Genomic DNA, 24,246 nt, shown 5'->3' with positions numbered 1-24,246 from the left:
TTCGAATGACACGTGTCCCTCCTTATTGCAATTAAAGCATTTCCCTTGGAATTTTTGCTTCTTAGAAACACTGCCTTTTGTTCCTAGTTTAGACTCAATTTGAGATTGCTTTCTTTTCTTGAAGTTCTTTTTGACTTCCACCACATTTTTCTTGGCAATGTTATGATTAGTTGTTTTGTTTAGCCTTTTAGTCGCACATCGATTATCTTCTTCAATCCGAAGTCTCACAATCATATCTTCCACTGTCATTTCTTTTCTCTTATGCTTAAGATAATTTTTAAAGTCATTCCAAGCAGGCGGAAGTTTTTCAATAATGGTCGTCACCTGAAAAGATTCACTTATAATCATCCCTTCTGCGAGAATACCATGAATGATCAGTTGGAATTCTTGCACCTAGTTCACAACAGTTTTATAATCAACCATTACAAAGCTTAAGAATTTGGCAACTAAGAATTTCTTAGTACCAGCATCTTTAGTTTTGTATTTATGATCCAATGATTCCGATAATTCCTTAGCCATTTTCTTTATGATGTATACTTCATAAAGTGCATCAGATAAACTGTTCAAGATGTAGTTACGACATAGGAAATCAGAGTGCTTCCATGCTTCGGTAATGTTGAATGCGGTTACAGCATCCACTTCATCCTCTCTAATAGTAGGAGGATCATCATTCAAAAAGTTGGCCAGATTCAATGTCGTCAAATAAAACAACATTTTCTTTTGCCATGTTTGAAATTCTCTCCATTGAATTTCGTAGGCTTTTCATTACGACTCATAGTCATATGTAACGTTTGGCTCGCAACATGAGTCTATGTAGCTACAATCGCATTAGACTGTGAATTGGATGAAGTATCAGACATTTTCTGTAATCGAAATCAAAATCAAAATAATAAATATAATATGAAAAAAATATATATTAACCTAAATATATTACCACGATAATCTGTTTGAGTTTAGATTGAACTACAACACAAGAAATTGTCTTAAGATTGTTGCAAATATTGAAAATTAGGGTTGTAGTATGATAATCTAAAAAAGTCCGTAGCAATAATAAAGTTAAAAAATTTGTGAAATTAGAATAGAACCTGTAATCGGAGGGAACTGAATAAATAGAAGAAGAGTTTTGTTGATGCATGTATGAACAGTTTCCTTAAGACAAATTCATCCTCTCCTCTGTGCTTTGAGTAATGTTGGGCGTCGGTCTCCTAAGATACAACAACAACCGTTCACAACAGTAAGCACAATCGTAGTGAACAATTGAACACAATCTTTGTATTTATCTATCACTGAAAAATGAATTTGGAAGAATCGAAGATTTGAAAGGAAAATATTTGAAAGAAAAATGAAAAATTTGTGTGTTGAGATGTGTCACAACTTAACCATTTATATAAGGAGAGTAATTTGTATTGAAAGATTAAGACCTTTAAATGAAGTGACTTAACTATTTGATTAAAAATTATAACATTTTGATGAAAAAGTTAATATGAAAAGACTTGACTTTTTGGGTGAAATGAATTAATTATTTTTTATGAAAATATTTAATTAATTTTTTATAAATAGAGATATTAAATAGTCATGATTGAATAAATCAATTCATTCATATTTTTCCAACAATCTCGCCGTAGTCTTTAGTCGGAATTCGGTTGCCAGTCTTTGTAAGGGGGAGAAGAAACCATTCTTCACAGTTCACACCATTCGGGATTGCATCACTGCTCGAATCTTAAGGCCGCAAATCACATCAGCCCATATAACAGAAGTTTCTTCTCCCTTCCTCTTTTTGACTGGCTGAAAACTAATCTCAGTGATGTTGCAGGGGCGGATTGCGAGGCGTACTGGTGGAGATACCTAGCCGGTATCCTATTGGGGAGGCTATGGAAACAACGATGTAGCTTCATCTTCAATGGAGAAAGCTGTTCCACGACGGCCATCATCCTTTCTATGCGATCCTGGGCGCAGTCGATTCGAACCAGACCAGAGAATGGTTCCCTGAACACTCAAGTCAAGTTAATTTGGAGACCTCCCATAATCGGAGCAATCAAACTCAACGCAGACGGTGTTGTAAACCTAAACTCGATTGAAGCGACAGGAGGTGGCGTTCTCCGGAACTCTGATGGCGATTGGGTAGTGGGTTTCCATCGGAACTTTGGACGGTGCTCAGTACTTCATGCCGGCATGAAGCTGGAACCATGGTGTCAGGCGTTTCTTTGTTGAGATGGATAATGCTGAAGCTGTTACTTAGAATCCTCGCTTCCCCCATGCAACGACATGAGCCGGCGTTAATCCATAGAGTTCGTGAGCTTCTTCAATACAGTTACAGTATTAAGATCTTTCTCATTCGTAGGGAGGCAAATAACGTCGTCGATGCGCTTGCCCAAAGTGGTCGACTGATGCCAACCGGTCTGTCTGTGCTGCAAAGCCCGGGCGTTGACATTCAAAGACTTTCCCAGTCGGATATGTAGGCGAGGAGAAGAACACTTGGTAATTGTTAAAACATTGGTTTTCTGTTTATTGTTACCAAAAAAATAAATAAACTATGTATAAAAAACACCAACCAATCAACTTCGACAGTAAAATAATTATTATTTTTCTTTAAGGTTTTTTTGTTCGAGCACTTAGAATATTAAAGATGTTGATGCCCACTTTAACTATCTGTAAATCAATTTTGGCGCCTAATTAACTCAACAGCAATATGTTACTTGTTGGTGCCCAATTTATAACCCGTATGTATAAATTAATTTATCAGTTATTATTTTAATTTTTATGATATTATTTTGTGAAAACTTTAAAATATAAAAAATTATATATGAATTAATTTATTAAGATTTATTATTATAAAAAAAAGTAGTTAAGAAACTCTATTGACATTCGCCCCCTTAAAACTATCTAATTTGTAGAAGAGTAAACTATTTTTTCCATTATTCAACTTTGCACGTGTTCTTGTTTTGTCACTAAATTTTAAAATTTGATTACTCTCAACTTTTGAATTACTTTCATTTTGATTACTTCACCATTAAATAATTATGGGTAAACTATGCTAGTGGTCACTAATGTTTAGGTAAATGTTCTTTTTCACCACTAATTTTTGAAAAGTTACAAATCGATCATTAATGTTATCGTTTGTTACAAAATGGTCACTCAACGTTAACAGTAATTAACAAATCGTTGCTACAGTAACAAAATGCTAACATTATGGGTAAACTATGCTAGTGGTCACTAATGTTTGGGTAAATGTTCTTTTTCACCACTAATTTTTGAAAAGTTACAAATCGGTCATTAACGTTATCGTTTTGTTATAAAATGGTCACTCGACGTTAACAGTAATTAACAAATGGTTGTTACAGTAACAGAATGCTAACGTGACATTTTAAACCAGCTGACTGACCGCTCCATAAAAGTATGTGATTTCTGTAATCAAAATGGTTTTCATTTAGTTTCTATTTGCTGTTAGAATGAGATTAGGTCTTTTCGATGGAAATCCTGAGCAACTTCCTTTCAGCAATATAGGAAATCTGCTCTCCCGAGCACCAGATTCTAGCACTTGAAGCTGCTCGTAATGGCATTGTCCTTTTAAAGAATGATGTGAAACTCCTTCCACTTTCGAAATCTATTTTACTTTCTGTAATAGGTCCGAATGCTGATTCTCCGCAAACACTTATCGGAAACTATGCAGGCCCTGCATGCAAGTCTTTTGCTCCTTTGCAAGCTTTGAAGAGCTAAGTTAAGAACACTGTTTATCACCCCCGGTTGCAATATGGTTTCTCGTTCTACTACTGCAATTGACAAAGCAGTCGACACTGCAAAACGGGAAGATTATGTTGTGTTGATAATTGGATTAGATCAAACTCAAGAAAGAGAGACACTTGATCGCATCGATTTGTTTCTTCCCTAGAGGTAACAAGAACTCATTACTAGCATTGCAAAGTCTACAAAAAGACCAGTTGTTTTAGTGCTTCTTTCTAGAGGTCCTATTGATGTATATTTCTCTAAGGATGATCCGAGAATCGGTGGCATTTTGTGGGTTGGTTATCCGGGAGAAGGTGGAGGTATTATACTTGCGGAAATAACTTCGATGATCACAATCCAGGTAACAAACCATTGATTCAATACCATCTCTTGCTAATGAAAATGAAATGTTTGTGACTAATGATGGTTCATTACATGTTATCATGACTTGGTATCCACAAGATTTCACCAAAGTACCAATGACAGACATGAGGCTGCGACCGGAACTATCAACCGACTATCCCAGACGCACATACAAATTCTATAAAGGAGACAAAGTCATCGAATTCGGTTATGGCCTTAGTTATTCAAAGTATTCGTATACATTCACCCGTGTGTCGCGAAACAATCTTTATTTGAACCATTCTTCAAGTTTACATGCAAGGGAGACATCCGATTCCGTACAGTACAAGCTAGTTTCGGAGTTAAGCACCGAAGTTTGAAGTTAAGCCTTGTGAGCATTCAGTTTGAATGCAGGGGAAATGGGTGAAATTCAGTTTGAAGTTAAGCCTTGTGAGCATCTAAGAAGAAGAAAAAGAAAAAGAAGAGTCAAACGATCGGTAAAACATGTTGAGTCAGCTAGTTTAACGTGTCATGTCAGCATTTCGCTACTGTAGTAACGATTTGATAACTACTGTTAACGTCGAGTGACCATTTTGTAACAAACAAAAATGTTAGTGACCATTTTGTAACCACTACAGCAAAATTGTTCTTTAGCGGCGTTTTGAGAGTAAATGCCACTAACTTTAAACATTTAGCAGTGTTTACATTCCAAACGCCACAAAATGGTAATTTTAGTGGCATTTCTCTACAAACACCGTAATAGGGTTCATTTATAGTGGCGTTGGTATGGTTGTCGCTTCTTGCGCTTTTTTTCTATCGCCGCAAGTGCTTTTAATGGCGCTTAAAAACGCCGCTATAGGACTAAAAAACGATGCTAAAACTATGTTTTGCTGTAGTGAACAAACGATAATATTAGTGACTGATTTGTGACTTTTCAAACATCAGTGATGAAAATAAACACTTAACCAAACATTAGTGACTAATGGCGTAATTTACCCAAAAATTAACAATATGATGACGACAAATCTAAATCCTATATATTAATGGATGATTGTGTTTAATGGAGATGGTCATAGTTGAGTCAGATGTTTGAATATCTTAGTCATTGGACAACTGGGTCTGATCCAGTTTGCTTGTTCTCCATTTCTAAGTGCATACTATATATTAATGAAATACTGGTTCTTTAAATTCTATGGTTTACTTAGATGAGTGATTGAAGTAGAATTAAGGAATTATAAAACATCGGAATCTAAATCCTTGATAAGTGAGCTGCTACTGTACTAATGTTTTGACAATTATCTCTTATATTCTGAATCTTATCGTATCTGGCTTGTATATTTCTACATGCATGTAAATCTCTAAAATTCCTATGAGGAAATAACTGTATGGCCTTCCATAGTTATGTTTTGCCTTTAATCTTTGATACCAACATGGATTCCCTCAGTAGGCCAGATGGTGCTTATTTTGTGAAGGACGAATCTTCTTTTACAATTTGCATGACTTCGTTATAGAAATTCCATGTGGAGCATGTCAATCCGTCAGTTTTGGTGGGCAAACATGGTTGCGACCTTTTTGGATAACTTTCATCGATGCCTTAAACCATTCTAAGCATATCCTTTTATTGTTTGCTTTAATCAGACTAATTTTAGGTTTGCATCATATAAATTTATATAGTTAACTTAAAGGATATATACAATTTACCCTGGAAGCTTTAGCAGGCCAAAGAAAATCCTTTAGGTGACGTTTAGTTGGATGAAATCCCTTAGAATTGGGGGGAATTAGAATCCAATTCCACCACTTTCTCATGTTTGGTTCAAGTTTTCCAAGGGAATTGGAATCCCTCGTGGCTTCAATTTTCTATTAAATGAGGAAAAGTGAATTTCTTCCAATAATGGATAGAATTCAATTCCCTTGTTGGAGGGAATTGAAATTTGACCATACTACCCTCATCAATCTTTTGGTAACTTATTCATATATTGAATAAAAATATTTTTTATTATTTCGGGTCGGGTCGGATTTCTAATTCATATATTTGGGTCGGGTCGGGTGAAACTTTATTTTGGTTGGGTCGGTCGATTTTTTAAGTGTGATATTCGGGTCGGGTCGAATTCGGGTTTAGGGTGAAAAATACCCGACCCGAAAATATATATAATTTTACCTTATATATTTAGGAATAATTACAATAATACCCCTCTATATATATATTTTTTTCAATTAAATCACTGTTTTTTATTGAATAAAAATATTTTTTTATTATTTCGGGTCAGGTCAAGTTGGATTTCTAATTCATATATTCGGGTTGGGTCGGGTGAAACTTTATTTTGTTCGGGTCGGGTCGGGTTTTTTAAGTGTGATATTCGGGTCGGGACGGGTTTTTTTAAATGTGATATTCGGGTCGGGTCGGGTTTGGGCTAGGGTGAAAAAATCGGACCGACCCGAAAAAAATATATAATTTTACCTTATATATTTAGGAATAATTACAATAATACCCCTCTATATATAATTTTGTTTCAATTAAGTCAATGTTTTTATTGAATAAAAATATTTTTTTACTATTTTGTGTCGTGTCGGGTTTCTAATTCATATATTGAATAAAAATAGTTTTTGGTATATTTTTTGGTAACTAATTAACATACTCCGATTGGAATGTATCGAAATATTGCTCTATCTTTTGGTAACTTACTAACATATTTTGATTGCGATGATTTTAACTTATGATGTTTATTAGCATGATTTTTATAATTTATTGAAATGAATAATCAATCAATAAAATGAAAATTTAATATTTTTTAATTTTTTATAATATATTACTACATGTAAGTTGTAAAACAAACTAAAATAAAGCAAAAACTAATAAGGGCAATTCTGTCATTTTACATTACTGAAATCAAATTCATCTGACATGTCTGCGAACCAAACAGAATATGGAATTGGATTCCAATTCCTGATAAATTCCAATTCCTTCATAGATTCCAATTACTTACAGATTCCAATTCCTTCACAGATTCAAATTCCCCCATAAACATTCCAGGGAACTAAATGTCACCTTAGGGATTATGATCAAGGGAATTTTTCTATAGTTTTCATATTACCATGCCTATTTTATCCTCTTGCATAGCCCCAAAATTTTAATTCATACTCTTCCCTTCTTGTATAAACTCCATTTCACTTTGTAGTCTAAATTAATTTTCTTTTTTCTTCATTTTCTCATCCGATTTCCTTTAATCATGGGTCACAAGAAGAAGAAAAATCAAAAATTCTTGGTCTCGCCATATGACATATAAAAAGCAGGGATAGCATTTTCAGGAGGGCTGGCTGAATTATCTATGTTAAGATATACTGGTGTTGGACTTATGATGTTTTCTCCTATAGGTCAATTTACTAGTTTTGCTAGCAGGGGAAGGTGGTGAAGTCTCTAATAAACAATAATGTTATTTATATTCTTTCCATATTCTTGTGTTTTCAAGTTCTAAAAACACAAGTTCTAAATGCATCTTGTGATAAAAAAAATTTCATGCCCTCTATAGGATTGAGGATATCTTTCTTCATTTCTTGGACTGGTGTGATGAACGTGGAAAGTATGTTTCGATGATCTTTGTTAATTTTCTCCATAAAAGATTTCACAAATAGTGAAGCTAAGGGTTTACTAGTACATTTGTATCTGCCCTTGTCTGTGTTCTTCCCCTGGTTATCCCCATATTATGTAAGACCACTCGAAAACCATGAGGTAGCCAATCCCCCTTTCGTTCTCCTTTGATTTGTCCCACTTTCTAAGACTGTTTTTGTCTTCCTACTATGCTGTATATTGCCTGTGCTTACAGTTCTTGCGCAAAAGCTTGAAACATTTGAAGTATGAAGCAGAAATACTGGATAAAATAGGATGGTAACATGTTCTCTCTCTTTCACTCCAAACATGCATTCTTTTTTATACTTTATTTCCATCTCGCCATCATTCTTTCCATTTTATCGTATCATCTATTGGCTGTTAACGCAATGCATGTTCAGCATAGAGGTAAACAAACTCTGAATAACTTGCTGTTGTTTTGCTCCCTAGCAATCATAGTTCCCATAACTTTCCAGTTGTCTTTTTTGGTTTCATAGGAACTTGAGAGAAAACTCTTTAATCTCAACCAGAAAAAAAAATTGAAGCTGTGGAAAAGATGAGGTCACTATTTTCTGCGTAGTTATCATCAATTTTTTATGAGTTAAGGCTGGGAGTCTTGACTATTGCTTGGGAAAACTTTTCTTGTTTGATTTATTTTCTTCTTCGTATTATTATTGGAAAGTACAGGTCTTATAATCCAGATATGATTCAGAAGCTCTCAAATTCTGAAGCTACTCATCGACAGAAAATTGTTATGGACGCAATTCGACGAATTGAGAAGTTGAAAGTGAGTATATTTTCGTCAATGAATTTTCCCCTCATCTAATGAAGTTCAATCTCAGCGATCTTTTTCCCTTTAGCATGAAAACCTAATTTAGAAAGAGATTCCACCTTGAAGGAGACAAATATTGTCGAGGTAATGTGTAACATCCCAAACTATGGATTAGTGACTAAATTGTAAAATTTCAGAATTTAGTGATTAAAGTAGAAAAGTTGAAGAGTTCAATGATTTATTGGAAAATATTTCCTGAGAGTTGTTAGTAATTATCAAATGAATTAAAGGGCAAAATGGCCATTTGACATAGAAATAGATAAGATAAGGATATATACGGATAAGTTTGAGAGATTTCTCCAGAAATCTCTTTTCTTCTTTATCTCCTCCCGTATCTCCAAGCTCAAAGGTGAGTCTTCTATTTATTTAATTTCTTGTTAAATTTAGGTTGGGTTGGAGTAATTGGGTGTTATATAAGCTTAAGGAAAGCTTATATAAGCTTAAAACAATAATGAGTGAATTAGGATGGGATTTGTAAAATGAGTTTTAAAGATGAATTTTGATATGGTTTGGTTTTTAGAGTTTTGATGAGATTTTTTACTTGTCATAAGAAGAATTAAGAAGTCTAAAACATTAGAATTGAATTTGGAACATGTTAAAAATTTAGTTTAATTCTTGAATTTCATGTGGTGGATATGATTTTGAAGTTAATGATGTATTGAATGAGTATTAATGAGTTCAAGTATGAGTAGATAAGTTAAGTATATGTAATGGGATGAAATAGGAAGTGTTTGAGCATAAATGAGGTGATATTCATGCTCAAAATGTAATTTCTGGGCAAAGGGTATCGGTACCCTATGAAGGGGTATCGATACCTACTATTGAACGAAAAATTATAGAATGTCAGTATGGTATCGATACCCCCATGAAGATGAAAATTTCCAAAATGTTGACAGGGTATCTATACCATAGGCAGGGTATGTATACCATAGGCAGGGTATCTATACCATAGACAGGGTATCTATACCCCAGTTAGGGATGTATATATACCTACTTTATACAAGAAATGAAATTGGTCTTTCCTTTAGTGTAAGAATTGGAAGATTAAAGTATACAATTAGATTATTGATATGTATAAATTTATTACTCTGTAGATATAGAACGTAATTTCGTTCCGGAACAAACAAAGGATTAGGATTGAGTCAAAAAAAGCAAGGCTAAGGTAAGTGCAATTTAATTGTACTTATGTTATTGAACATACATTGGCTTGCGATGAGCCAGTGATGGAGTTACTATGGTAGGAAGTGAGTCCTAAAATGTTATATGATTGATGGGATTCTTATATGTGCATGAGTATATGAAAATAGGTATATGTTACTATATATGACATGATCTACATGATTACTTGAATACATGTATGTGTGATATATATATATATATATATGAACATAAGTAAACAAGACATGACATATGTGCTTATATAAGAACATGTGAAATAAAATAAGCTATGTGACAAGGATATAGATAATGAAATGAATGACATGAAATGTATGTATGTTTGAATATATGAGGTGAATGATATAATAAGAAGCTATGTGATAAGAAGATATGAGTTTATGTGATATAAAAGTGTATATGTGAAATGACATGATAGGTGATAAAACCGTGAGCCTATATGAATATATGATATGAATGTGATATATGTGATGTATGTAAAGTATATGAGAACAAGAGATGATAATGATTTACATGTCATATGAACACAAGAAAAGTGTTAAAAGTTAAATGGCATATGATTATGAAATCATATGAAAAGTGAAATGTGCATGTGAATGCGTGAAATGATATAAATGATAATGCCCATGTTAAGTGATATGAGAGCTAGTAGTATAGTTGGCATGCCAAGAGTCGAGGATTTACCTATGTTCTTCGGGACATATGGACAGTTTACCTATGTTCTAAGGAACATATGGAAAGTTTACCTAGGTTCTTCGGGACCTATGGACAGTTGCCGAGGTTCTTTATGACCTCTGGATAGGTCATTCGGGACATTTATACGAGCTATGGTGACAGCATAGTGGTGCACAACCTCAATGTACTCATATACCTTAAGTTCTCAAAAGTATACATGGTCTTTAAAGAGAGTAAATAAATCAATTGATATGATACTATGTATGTTCTGTTGTGAAATGGTATATGTGTTTCAAGGTATGTATAGAAATGTTCAATATATATATATTTATATGATAAAAATGAATATAGTAATAGTAATATAAGTATTGATAAGCATATTAATGGGCTTATAAAAGTGTTCGCATTATCATATGTTATTATGTTGTTATCATATATACGGAAATCATATGTGAAACGATTGAATTTGTAGATTGCATGTTTATATTTATGAGAAATGTATCATTATTATGTTTATGTCTCACTAAGTCTATGACTTAGCATGTAAGTGATTTACACGTAGGTACTGAGAAGCTGGAGGATCAAAGCTAAGTTCAAAGTAACAACATATCTCTGCTCGAAGTTCAGATCAGAAGTAAATTACACAGTATGTGTCATTTTGTGATAAATAGGTTGGCATGTAAACAAGGTATTTAAATTAAGTATATGTTCTCTGATCGAGTTTTGGAATGTTTTAAATGTATTTACGTAAATGTATAGCGATGAAAGGTTAACTTTTAAGAGTTTATGAATGTTTTACGGAAGTACTGTAGCAGTATTGTAGTAGGGTACTATTCATTACTGTTCACGGTACTATTCATGGTACTGTTCATACCGTATAGTACTATTCATAAATACATTTTTGTCTCAGAATTTTATAACGGACATAATTAGATAATATATTATCGTATTTTCTTAATATAAGTTCAAATATTCTGTTATTTGGTAAAAATATTATTTTAAAAAGTCAATGTGACATATCGAACTCGTATTCGGGTCGGGTACGGGTTGGGGTGTTACATTTAATGGTATCAGAGCTACGGTTTAGTCGATTCTCGATATAAATCGAAGTTTAGAGTGTTTTATAATGTATACATACCAACAAAATAGTGAAAACTTCTGATCTGGTATACTATGGAGTATGTTGTTTTGCTAATAGAATGATATTTTTATTCTTATTAGATGTCCGGACATAATAGCTCTCAAAGTGAAGCGGGAGATGATCGACCCGCTGAAAGCAGTAATTCACATGCCCTGGCCAGTCAAGGTGAAGAACATGCACATTCTGGAGTGTCTGTAGCTGATCAAGATGTGTTCTTTAGAACGTTAGATGTGGTATTGATACGTTTTCAACCTCCTGCTACTTCAACTTCGAGAATGAATATTGCAAAAGAGTTGAATGGTTTAGGAGCTCCAGAGTTTATAGGTGAAGCCGAAGAAGGTCCTGTTGCTACAAACCATTGGCTTAATGATGTAAAGATTATGTTAGATGGACTTCACTGTTCTAATGTGGAGAAATTAGAGGGAGTTGTCTCCTTGGTTCGTGGGCAAGCTAGAATCTGGTAGACGAATGTCACTCTGAGAATGACAAGTGATCAAGTGACCTGGTCTTTATTTTTAGAAGAGTTTTAGAACAAGTATATAGAAGATCAGTTTATCAGTAAAATGAAGAAATAACTCTTGAATCTGAAACAGATGAATCGCACTGTGTATGAGTACGAGTGCGATTTTAATAAGTTAAGTCATTTTGTGACCGAGTTAATTCCAACAGAGAAGGATGCGTGTGAATGGTTTGTTGAGGGCTTGCGCCCAAGGTTGAAAGAAATGTTGATAATACTGAACTTGTCCTCGTTTTAAAAAATAGTAAATCGTGCTAAAGCTCTAGAGAGAGCTCAGAATGAAAGGTTTGGGGATTAAAGACCCCAACTATCTAAAAGAACCGGGGCTTCATCGAGTTCTGCACCACCCAAGAGAGGTAGAGATTCTGGTTTGCCGTCTCAGGTAAGGTCTGGATCAGTAGTATCCTTCGTTAGAGAATCAAATCAGATGAGAACTAGACAGAACCAATCAGTAGGGTCTGGTGATGCAAGAGCACAACAGAGACATTGTCAGACTTGTGGAAGATATCACGGTGGGACGTGTAGAGTTAAATCTGGATCTTGTTTCCGATGTGGGGAAACAGGACATTTCATGAGAAATTGTCCATTATGGACAGAAGAGCATGCACAGTTGGAGCGATATGCTTCGATGTCTCAAAGAGGAAGGGGTAGAGGAAGAGGCAGAGGCAGAAGTGAACATGAATCCTCTACTCAACAGGAAATACGTTCCACTGCTCGAATGTATAACATTAATATCAATGAAGATCTTGATAATCCAGAGATAATAGCAGGTATTTATATATTAGTAGTAAATTGGTGAAAGAATTGAGAATTCAATTGGAAGTTATTTATAGTGATGTGACAGTAACAAATTTAGTAGGGCACAGTGTTTGGATAAATAAGATATATTGAAAGTGTCCCATTAGAATTCAGAGAATTAAATTTCCTATTAAGTTGATGAGTTACTATTCATTGGATTTGTAGTAAGATTGGAAATGAGTAAGTTATATAATTAATATATATAAATGTCAATGGCAAATTGAAAAGAATAAAGTTAATCAGTTTAGACAGATTAAATAATATAAAAGAACCAAGAAATATAGAATATTGTTTTGGAATAGTTTAAGAATATGTATATCAGTGATCAGTTTACACGACAAAGGTAAATAGAATGGTTGAATCTGAACAATGGAAATTATATGGTGTATGAGAACGAACGTAAATTTGATAAGTTAAGTAAACTACTATAAGGATAATTTCAATTGGAAATGATGTATATGATTGGTCGATTAAGGGCTTGTGCCCTAGATTAAATAATTGTTATAGATTAGTTGCAATAGTAGGGAGATTTGATTGTAATATGGGAAAAGGATATAAGGCTAAGTTAACTAAGTATGATGTAGATTTGGATTTGTGTATTCGAAGGAAATTAAAGGTAGTAGTCGAAAGAATAAAGATATTGTATAAGAACAAGATTTTGGGTACTTCATATGGATTATAAGAGTTATGAAGAGGGAATAAAGAGAGGTAATTAGCGATAAGTAAAAGTGATACAAAAAGAATATGAAAACATAGGTGAAAGATATGGTTCAGTTATTAGGAGATGTTGATTATGGAAGGATAAGTGGATAAAGAAATGAAAATGGTTGAATTTAAAGAACTAGATATGATAAATGTTATATGGAAGTATAGATGATAAGTTCGATATAGCAGTAAGAAAAGTGTGCAAGGTAATGTACAAAGATTGTTTGATTCTGTAAAGTGTATGTTTAATCATATTTGGAAAAATAATATTTAAGGTGGAGTTCTTAGTCAAACGAAAATGAAATAAAAGTTTGGTTATTGTTATAAGGTAATTAGAGATGGATTTATGATGTTGAGTGATGAAAATGAATATTACTGTCTACGTGATAAGTGACATTATATGGATTTCAGAAAGATCAAAGGAAAATGCAAAATAGAAGAGAGAAAAGACAGAAATAAATTGAGGTTACTTGTTACTATTTATATGATAAATGACAGTAGATGTTTATATAGGGGAAAAAGGTAGTTAGAGAGCTAAAAATGAAAGAGTAAGTAAAGGAGACAACATAAGAACATTTGAAGATATGTTCTTATCAATATGTACAATGAAAATTCGAGGACGAATTTTCTTAAAATGAAGGGAGATTTGTAACATCCCAAACTATGGATTAGTGACTAAATTGTAAAATTTCAGAATTAGTGATTAAAGTGGAAAAGTTGAAGAGTTCAATGATTTATTGGAAAATATTTCCTGAGAGTTGTTAGTAATTATCAAATGAATTAAAGGGCAAAATGGTCATTTGACATAGAAATAGATAAGATATGGATATATACGGGATAAGTTTGAGAGATTTCTCCATAAATATGTTTTCTTCTTTCTCTCCTCCCGTATCTCCAAGCTCAAAGGCGAGTCTTCTATTTAGTTAATTTCGGGTTAAATTTAGGTTGGGTTGGAGTAATTGGGTGTTATATAAGATTAAGGAAAGCTTATATAAGCTTAAAACAATAAGATGAGTGAATTTTGATATGGTTTGGTTTTTAGAGTTTTGATGAGATATTTGACTTGTCATAAGAAGAATTAAGAAGTCTAAAGCATTAGAATTGAATTTGGAACATGTTAAAAATTTAGTTTAATTCTTGAATTTCATGTGGTGGATATGATTTTGAAGTTAATGATGTATTGAATGAGTATTAATGAGTTCAAGTATGAGTAGATAAGTTAAGTATATATAATGGGATGAAATAGGAAGTGTTTGAGCATAAATGAGGTGATTTTCGTGCTCAAAATGTAATTTCTGGGTAAAGGGTATCGGTACCCTATGAAGGGGTATTGATACCTCATCTTGAACGAAAAATTAAAGAATGTCAGTATGGTATCGATACCCCCATGAAGATGAAAATTTCCAGAATGTTGACAGGGTATGTATACCATAGGCAGGGTATCTATACCATAGGCAGGGTATCTATACCCCAGTTTGAGATGTATTGATACCTACTTTATACAAGAAATGAAATTGGTCTTTCCTTTAGTGTAAGAATTGGAAGATTAAAGTATACAATTAGATTATTGATATGTATAAATTTATTACTATGTAGATATAGAACGTAATTTCGTTCCAGAACAAACAAAGGATTAGGATCGAGTCAAAACAAGCAAGGCTAAGGTGAGTGCAATTTTATTGTACTTATGTTATTGAACATACATTGACTTGCGATGAGCCAGTGATGGAGTTACTATGGTATGAAGTGAGTCCTAAAATGTTATATGATTGATGGGATTCTTATATGTGCATGAGTATATGAAAATAGGTATATGTTACTATATGTGACATGATCTACATGATTACTTGAATACATGTATGTGTGATATATATATATATATATATATGTGTGAACATAAGTAAACAAGAAATGACATATGTGCTTACATAAGAACATGAGAAATAAAATAAGCTATGTGACAAGGATATAGAGAATGAAATGAATGTATGTATGTTTGAATAGATGAGGTGAATGATATAATAAGAAGCTATGTGATAAGAAGATATGGGTTTATGTGATATAAAAGTGTATATGTGAAATGACATGATAGGTGATAAAACCGTGAGCCTATATGAATATATGTGATGTATGTAAAGTATATGAGAACAAGAGATGATAATGATTTACATGTCATATGAACACAAGAAAAGTGTTATAAGTTAAATGGCATATGATTATGAAATCATATGAAAAGTGAATTTTGCATGTGAATGCGTGAAATTATATAAATGATAATGCCCATGTTAAGTGATATGAGAGCTAGTAGTATAGTTGGCATGCCAAGAGTCGAGGGTTTACCTATGTTCTTCGGGACATACGAACAGTTTACCTATGTTCTAAGGAACATATGGAAAGTTTACCTAGGTTCTTCGGGACCTATGGACAGTTGTCGAGGTTCTTTATGACCTCTGGATAGGTCCTTCGGGACATTTATACGAGCTGTGGTGACAGCATAGTGGTGCACAACCTCAATGTACTCACATACCTTAAGTTCTCAAAAGTATACATGGACTTTAAAGAGAGTAAATAAATCAATTGATATGATACTATGTATGTTCTGTTGTGAAATGGTATATGTGTTTCAAGGTATGTATAGAAATGTTCAATATATATATTTATATGATAAAAAGGAATATAGTAATAGTAATATAAGTACTGATAAGCATATTAATGGGCTTATAAAAGTGTTCGCATGATCATATGTTATTATGTTGTTATCATATATACGGAAATCATATGTGAAACAATTGATTTCGTAGATTGCATGTTTATATTTATGAGAAATGTATCATTATTATGTTTATGCCTCACTAAGTCTATGACTTAGTGTATAAGTGATTTACACGTAGGTACTAAGAAGCTGGAGGATCAAAGCTAAGTTCAAAGTAACATCATATCTCTGTTCGAAGATCAGATCAAAAGTAAATTACACAGTATGTGTCATTTTGTGATAAATAGGTTGGCATGTAAACAAGGTCTTTAAATTAAGTATATGTGCTCTGATCGAGTTTTGGAATGTTTTAAATGTATTTATGTAAATGTATAGCGATGAAAGGTTAACTTTTAAGAGTTTATGAATGTTTTACGGAAGTACTGTAGCAGCATTGTAGCAGGGTATTGTTCATTACTGTTCACGGTACTGTTCATATAGTATAGTACTATTTATAAATACGTTTTTGTCTCAAAATTTTATAACGGACATAATTAGATAATATATTATCGTATTTTCTTAATATAAGTTCAAATATTATGTTATTTGGTAAAAATATTGCTTTAAAAAGTCAATATGACATCTCGGACTCGTATTCGGGTTGGGTACGGATTGGGGTGTTACATAATGTAAAGAAAATGGGGGAAGAAACAGGCAGGAGTATTTCTACGTATGGTAAACAGTCAATCTTTGTTGCTTGCAATAATTCCTTCCATGTTTGGTTCATAGATGCCTTCACTAGAGGTGGGCTCAAGTTCGGCAGTGTCAGAAGTTACAAACTCGGAAACACAAAGGTATAGAACTTTGGCTTTTGCATATGGTTCCATGAAATTCTAAACCATCTTGAATTCTTTTACACCCCCGTACCTCATGAAATCCTGTTTAAAAGAAAATAAAGGAATCTAAATTGTCAGCTCAAATGTATGAATGCTGAATAAGTTTTGCCATTGTATTACGTAGGAATCAGTTACCAGATGATCACAACGACAAAAACATTGAAAACTGGAGTACTGGAACCTTAGACAAGCTGAGGACATGGCAGCTAGCGAAGGTCGTATGTCCTAGAGATGTAAGTTTCAAGGATAAATGCAGCATCGTTATGGATAGACTTAAGTTGCTCTAACACTTTATGGTTTTCATAAAAGTAAACATAGTTGATAGCTTTAGCACAGTCAAGCAGTTCCCTTTCTCAACAGTGTTGGGGTTTAAGGTTTAACTATCCCGTTCTCCTCCTACCTTAGACTTCTTTGCATATAAGGAATAAATAGAAACTTATTAGTGTGTGCCTGTAGTAGTTCTTGCAATCTTGTACTTCTTGTCTGAAGTCTGAAACTTTGGAAATGGCAAGTTTTTATGGTTATTTTGAATATGCTTTTCTGTAGACATTCTGTTGGAAATTATATTGTCCGAGTCTCCGATCTGACCGTTAAGTCTTGTAGTAGGTGAAAGTCGGTGTATTTTTTATTACTTATATCTGATCTCTCAATGAAAAATTGATTTATGCTTTTGCTTCCACCCAAACTTCTTTCTTCTTTTGTCTTTGCTTCAGTTTTTGCATATGCTGGTTTGCAAGATTTCTTCCACAACCAAAGTATGTTTGCTATCCTTGTCTTCCATGTCCGAAAATTGTCATGCTTCAATTCCTAGGATTGGTGATTATGTCCGAAAATCTTATATCCTTTGATTTGGCATTCTTGGTTTGTTGAAGTTTGCACTTGCGTAATTTGTTTGTCATCATTTTGTGCTCATTTTCACCCTATGTTTACCATATATTTATTCAGTGTTTAGAATTATGTTCATGTTATTTTTTGTTGTCCTCAAAATTGCTAGGTCTATAATCCGATGATTGCGTCCACTGAGGTAAAATTCAACATTAAAGCAAGAAATACAAATGACAAAACTTCATTTGAAGCTCCTCAATATAAATGAGGCTTTTACCACAATAGTGGACAAGAATCAGGAGGTTCATAGCACTAGCAGCCTCCATGTTTATTCAAAAACCAAGCATTAGGAATTTGCATCCTCATGCTTCCCAACCTCGAAGAACAGTAGCCCGAGCAACGCGGTTAACCCCAAGGGTAAAGGCTCCCATTCGAAGGTCACAGTTGTGGGTTTGGCACATCTCCTTAATATCTTTGTACCCTTTGGTCATGTATGTCCTTAGAGCATTGTTCACCTTCTCTTCATCCCACATGAAACCTTGAATGTTCTGCTATCCAACATGACCAATTAGCATCTGATAAGGGCTATCATTTGCTTTTGTAAAGAAATTAGAGTGTTTTTCTTTTTTGTCCATGATTTAAGAAAGGGGATGCCTGAACCCACTCAAAGTAACTAACAGTGACTCCTCCAGAGTTTGCATATATGTCTGGAAGAATAATCACCCCTTTCTTTGATAGAATCTGCGGGGGGGGGGGGGGGGAGGTGAAAATTAACGAATTCAGGTATTTATTTGCTAACTTCAGATCACAAGAACTAACCTCATCAGCCTCTGGATCAGTGGGATGGTTAGCAGCTTCAATTATAAACTTTGCTTTAATCTCATTTGCATTTCCCCTTCATTGAGGATCAAAGTTAAACAATTAGAACCAATTGTATCCGTAGTTGAATTATTTGACAACACGTCTTTTGAGTTTGAATTCCGATGATAGTTTACCTGTTGATAACGCCTCCGAGTGCAGCCGGGATGAGTATATTACAGTCTTCAACCCATGGAACCCTTTGACACCCTTGTTTTCTTCGACGTGTTTGACCAAATTGGGATTGCTGTTCTTGATGCCCCCTGTTATATCACTTACTGCAACAATCTTCCCTCCCTTCTCATGGACGAGTTGTGCTGCCCAAGATCCAACATTTCCAAAACCCTGAAAACGAAAATCCCCATTTTTCAACAACTCTTTTGTAAAAAATTAGTCCTTTTTTGGAATAAAAAAATTGTACCTGAATTACAAATCTTTGTCCAGAGATGGACTTGCCATGTTCATTAAGAAGAGCCTCTGTTGCAAAGAGTACCCCTCGGCCAGTGGCTGCATCTCTGCCAAGTGATCCTCCAAGATCCTATAGGAAAAAATAAAAATTATGTCTACTTAAAACTAGCTTTAAATACAATGTGAAGTTAAATGCTTACAATTGGTTTTCCAGTGACAACAGCAGGTGAATGGCCATGGAATTTTGAGTACTCATCCAGTATCCATGCCATTGTCTGTAGTTAAACAACAAAAGAAAAAAAAATATATATCACTACCGATTTAAGTACCAAATATCCATGCTGGGATGAATAGTATATTTGTACCTGTGGACCTGTGCCCATATCCGGTGCTGGAACATCAGCATGAATGCCAATAAGATCGTGTATTTTCTGGGTGAAAACTCGAGTAAGGCGTTCGAGTTCGGATTTGCTCAACTCTCCCGGATTACATCCTATCCCACCTTTAGCCCCACCGTAGGGGATATTGGCAACTGCAGTCTTCCATGTCATTAGTTGTGCTAATGCATTCACTTCATCAGGGTCTACCTGCATTGTTCGAATACCAAATTCAGGACTCGAATTCAGGAACGTTTTTAGATTCAGTCATTAAGTGTTTCGAATACCTCTGGGTGATATCGGATTCCTCCTTTCATGGGTCCTCTGACATTGTCATGCTGAATCCTGAATCCAACAAAAGTTGCCAAAGAGTCTTTGGGTATGGTGCATTCAACCTGCAAGTTATTTCCAACATCCATTACACCCGGAAATCTATGTTATTTGGACTCAGATAAACTAAATCACCTTAATTTCTCTGAAAGGAATGTGCAGACTCTTTTCAAGCTTAGAATCCAAACCAAGAAGCCTGGCTGCCAGCTTAAAGTTTCTGTTGGTTGCCACTAATGCATTCATTGCTCTTCTTACCTGTTAAAACTTTCTCGGGAGCCAAACAAAAGAAGGAAAAGAGAAGAACAAAAAAAGTCAAAAAATCAGAATTCTTGTTTTACAATCCAAGATGAAGATTTTGAGTCAATTTATATCAATTCCCTTTGTGTGAAAACTTAAATGCGAACTCACATGTTTATATAATATTTTGAAACTGAGAAACACACGTCTATATCAATCAAAATGGTTAGGCATTAGCTTATTTAGATTTGTATTAATTCCATTTACTACGGTCATTGTGGTCCTAGTTTTTTTCTACTTTTACCTCTCAACTTAATTTACAATTAATTTTTTTTAAGTTGGTGTACAAGTGGATAAACACTAACACGTCCATTGGACTAAAATCAAAGAAAAAATATTCCGAGGTTTACATAGAGAAAAAATGTGGTGTGTATATATTTATATATATATTTAAGATTTATTCATATCTATTTATTACTAAAATATGATTAAAATAAGCCCACAAAGAGAGAACAAAAACGAAAGGAAAATAAATTGAGATATCTATAATTAAGAACATAACATGAGGATTATAAATATAATGCTATGAAAGCTCGTACCTGAGAAACTGAAATTTTGGATGAGGTAGAGAAATTGAAGGCGAAGTTTAATTGTGAATCTCAGATTAAATAAGCAATGTGAGAGTGAGAAGCAGAATCCAATTCCTACCGGAGTTGTGCTTTCCACAATCGTAATTAGGGATGGGCATGACTCGGCTCGGCTTGGGTGAATTACACATTCTCCATCCGACCCAAAAAATTTACATCTTCAGTCTGATCTGAATCCTATCTGATTTTTTGAGATAAAAACCAAACTCGATCCGACCTGAAATAATATATTTATTATAAAAAATATTACTTTTATTCAACAAAAATATAGATTTAACTTAAAAAAATAATATATGGACAGGTATTATTACAATTATCCTTAAATATATAAAGTAAAATTACATTTTTTGGGTCGGGTCGAGTCAAGTATTTTCCCCTAAACCTAAACTCAATCCGATCTCGAATTTTATTTTTAAATCTAACTCGATCAGATCGATCAAATTGAGACTCATCAAGTTCAAGTCCATGTTCATCCCTATCGTAAGATACACAAACAGTTTCATGTTTTTATCCACTAAATTACTTAATATATTACCAATATACATAAAAAGAAAACTCTTTTAAAAATCTCAAAAATTGATGTGAGCAGTGATATTCGGATAATATAATAGTTTTCTAGTGTTATCTGGACTTTTATTTTTGTTATCCACATAATTGATGTATAGCATAAGAATATGATGCTTTCCTTACACCAGACAGAACCATCTTCCTTCACATTCAATCTAACTTATTTCTCAATATATAAATTGGCAACTGGTGATCAAATTGGTTTTCAAGAACGGCAAAACCCATTTGCATATTAATCATTTTCCTACTGTAGACACCCGTTTTTGTCTGAGTCTATAAAAATATTATTTATATTATTATTATTATTATTATTATTATTTATTCTAATTACATTTTTTGTAGGTCAACCCATCTATCAGCAACCCAATTACAAAGGACCCAGACAAACCCAGACTCGAAGGCCACTCAGCATACCCAATTACAAATCGATTCAAGCCTAACAAATACACAATACCTGCCCGATTAGGGTTTCTTTTCTTCAAATGCTCAGCGTCGCCCTTGATTCTAGCCGTTGGACCAAATTTGATCCAACGGTCCAAGATGACCCAGATTAGGGTTTTGACCCTAATTTTCATCCAATCATCGTCAACGAGGGATCTAGACCGTTCAATGGTGCGTGTGTGATGCACACGCCAATAACTCTTCAACTCCCCAGCCGCGTGAGCCGCCGTCGATTGCCTCTGACAGCCTCTGACGCTGATGTTATCACCTACAATGACCGAAAGCCCATCAAACATTGGAAAAAAACATATAAAAATCAGAACAAAAATCCAAACAAATCCCTCAAATCTTATCCTATAATCTAGGGTATCATTTCCCTACCAATTGAGCATTCAAATCCATCAAAGCCATCAGACATGAAAGATAAAAAAAGAGGACAAAGGGAAGAAAAGGGACCAGTTTTCAGGGAGAAAAAATATAAAGAGATCAGGGAGAGAGAATCGAATAAAAAAAAGAGAACAAACCGAGAAAACCCCAAAAACCTACATCTCATTCGAACAAAACACCGAAACAAGAGAAATGGAAAGGAAAGAACATTCCTTGGTCGAAGCATTGGAGATTCTAAAGGTCGCCGGAGTCGCATTTTCAAGAGGTAAATCTGTAGATCTAGGATGCTAGGGTATTATTTAGGCAAAAGGGAGTTGGGTTTTAAGTAGAGGGGGTTGAGAGGTTTCTTTTGAGAGTGTATGGGTTGCTCCGACGATCGTCGGCCACCGTGCGCCGCCGTGAGTGTCACCGACGGCAACGACTTTTCTCTCTTCCGATGAGAGAGTTGAGAGAGTTTTGAGAACTCTCTCTCTCTTCTCTCGTCTCAAATGGAAGCAAATGAGGAAAATGACTTGATTTTGGCCATGTCTCGGCCTTATATTTGGCCAACAAAACGACATAGATTTGTTATCCCCCTCCCCGTGTTTTTTAAAATTTTGGGGAAAATAGCATGTTTGGTCCCCCATGCTTTGTAATCTTTTTGTTTAATCATCAAATGAAATTTTAATGTTCTGTTTTGGGCACTTGTTTTTTTTCATTTGTATTTAAGTCACCGTGTTATGTATTATGCCTTTATTGTAATTATTTGACTTTGGTCGCAATATTTGTGATTATTTCATTTTGGTCACTGATTTCATGTGTTGTGTTTTTTGTTGGTATTCGAATATGACCTTGTGATTTATGCATGTTTCACTTTGGTCATTGTTTAATATTGTTGTATTTATGATTAATTCTTATTTTATCCTCTATATTTCTGGTTTATCTTATTTTAATATGTAAACATTATTTTTGGGTTATTTTTATTTCTAGTCCTTGTATTATTTAATATTTGGTGTCTGGGTTCTGGTTTATTTGTTTTTGCTATTTTAGTCCTTTAAATTTCTATTTTTTCTATTTTAGTCCTTTAAATTTATATTTTTTCTATTTTATTCCTTTACATTTCTATTTTGCTATTTTAGTCCTTCAAATTTTTGTTTTTGCTATTTTAGTCCTTTAAGTTTCTGTAATTAATATTTTGTTCATATAAATCATTGAATGAAATTATTTTTATCGTTTATATTCTAATCTGTAATATTATCTAATGTGTATTCTAGTCCTTTATATTTAATATATTTTACATATTGTGTAATTATTTGTACTATATTAAATAAATATTATTGGCTTTATTTGTTGTAAATATTTTATTTCGCATATTTCTATTCGTATTTATTCCTATTTTATTTCTTTATTTAAATATATTATTCGAATATTTTCAAGAGCACGCATTTGTAGAACGAGCGTGGAAAGTATCACTTTATCGAAGTGGTACAATCTGATACGACGTTCAAACAAAATGGGACTTGAAATAAATCTAATTTATTTTACTAATTAAATCTCTTATGATTCAATGTGTTTTTATATAGCAATTTAGTTTATGCAAAGGTCGATAGTCAATTTCTATTTGATTCACGTTTTTTCAAAATCAACGAAGAGGGAATATTCTTTACGGATTAGAAATAGACGAGATAGTTTTCCCAATGGAGGATTGCTAACCTCGAGATTTCTTTTCAAGTTAAAGAATTTTCTATAATTAATTAATTCGAAGCAAATTGTTCGATAAATGAATTATATTTTAACTTTATATTCGATTCATAATTTCCACCGTTACGACAAAGTGTAAGCGAGACAGTACCAATTTTGAGCTTTGTGGGGGTGCTAATCTCCCCACGTGTAATCGACTCCTGGACCCGTAAAATCAGATTTTTGGTAAATGCATATAAACTTTTGTCTTAAAAAATGATTTTTCTTAAAATTGTTTTAAAAAGACGTTTTTAGGTATTCGACCTACCTAGCCTAAAGGTCGATGGAGGCTCTTATTCAATTTAATACAAATCAATTCAAAACCACCAATTTTTCAAAATAAAAGTCA

General features: G+C 33.7%; 3 long non-coding RNA genes and 1 pseudogene across 4 annotated transcripts; 2 read left to right on the top strand and 2 right to left on the bottom strand.

Annotated features, from left to right (window-relative positions):
• Positions 1–31: 31 nt before the first annotated feature.
• Positions 32–17,059, bottom strand: LOC120148658. Its single transcript, XR_005518392.1, has 3 exons — positions 16,936–17,059; positions 13,890–13,892; positions 32–44 (listed from the first exon to the last, which is right to left on the bottom strand). It is a non-coding gene; the product is annotated as an uncharacterized LOC120148658 (long non-coding RNA).
• LOC120148656 lies at positions 7,578–8,444 on the top strand. 2 transcript variants are annotated; one of them, XR_005518391.1, is made up of 5 exons: positions 7,578–7,643; positions 7,774–7,792; positions 7,887–7,948; positions 8,071–8,230; positions 8,357–8,444. It is a non-coding gene; the product is annotated as an uncharacterized LOC120148656 (long non-coding RNA). The 2 variants fall into 2 exon arrangements; XR_005518390.1 differs by lacking the exons at positions 7,578–7,643; positions 7,774–7,792; positions 8,357–8,444 and having other exon boundaries at positions 7,829–7,948; positions 8,071–8,077; positions 8,167–8,202.
• LOC120148655 lies at positions 16,993–17,632 on the top strand. The gene is made up of 2 exons (XR_005518389.1): positions 16,993–17,059; positions 17,226–17,632. It is a non-coding gene; the product is annotated as an uncharacterized LOC120148655 (long non-coding RNA).
• Positions 17,633–18,150: 518 nt separating this feature from the next.
• LOC120148666 lies at positions 18,151–20,224 on the bottom strand (annotated as a pseudogene).
• Between the last annotated feature and the right edge of the window lie 4,022 nt (positions 20,225–24,246).

This window comes from Hibiscus syriacus, unplaced genomic scaffold, assembly GCF_006381635.1.
Source record: "Hibiscus syriacus cultivar Baekdansim isolate YM2019G1 unplaced genomic scaffold, ASM638163v2 tig00110984_pilon, whole genome shotgun sequence".
In the NCBI taxonomy this organism is placed as follows: domain Eukaryota; kingdom Viridiplantae; phylum Streptophyta; class Magnoliopsida; order Malvales; family Malvaceae; genus Hibiscus; species Hibiscus syriacus.
The sequence above is the reverse complement of the archived record's forward strand: the minus strand, read 5'-3'. Positions and strand labels throughout refer to the sequence as shown.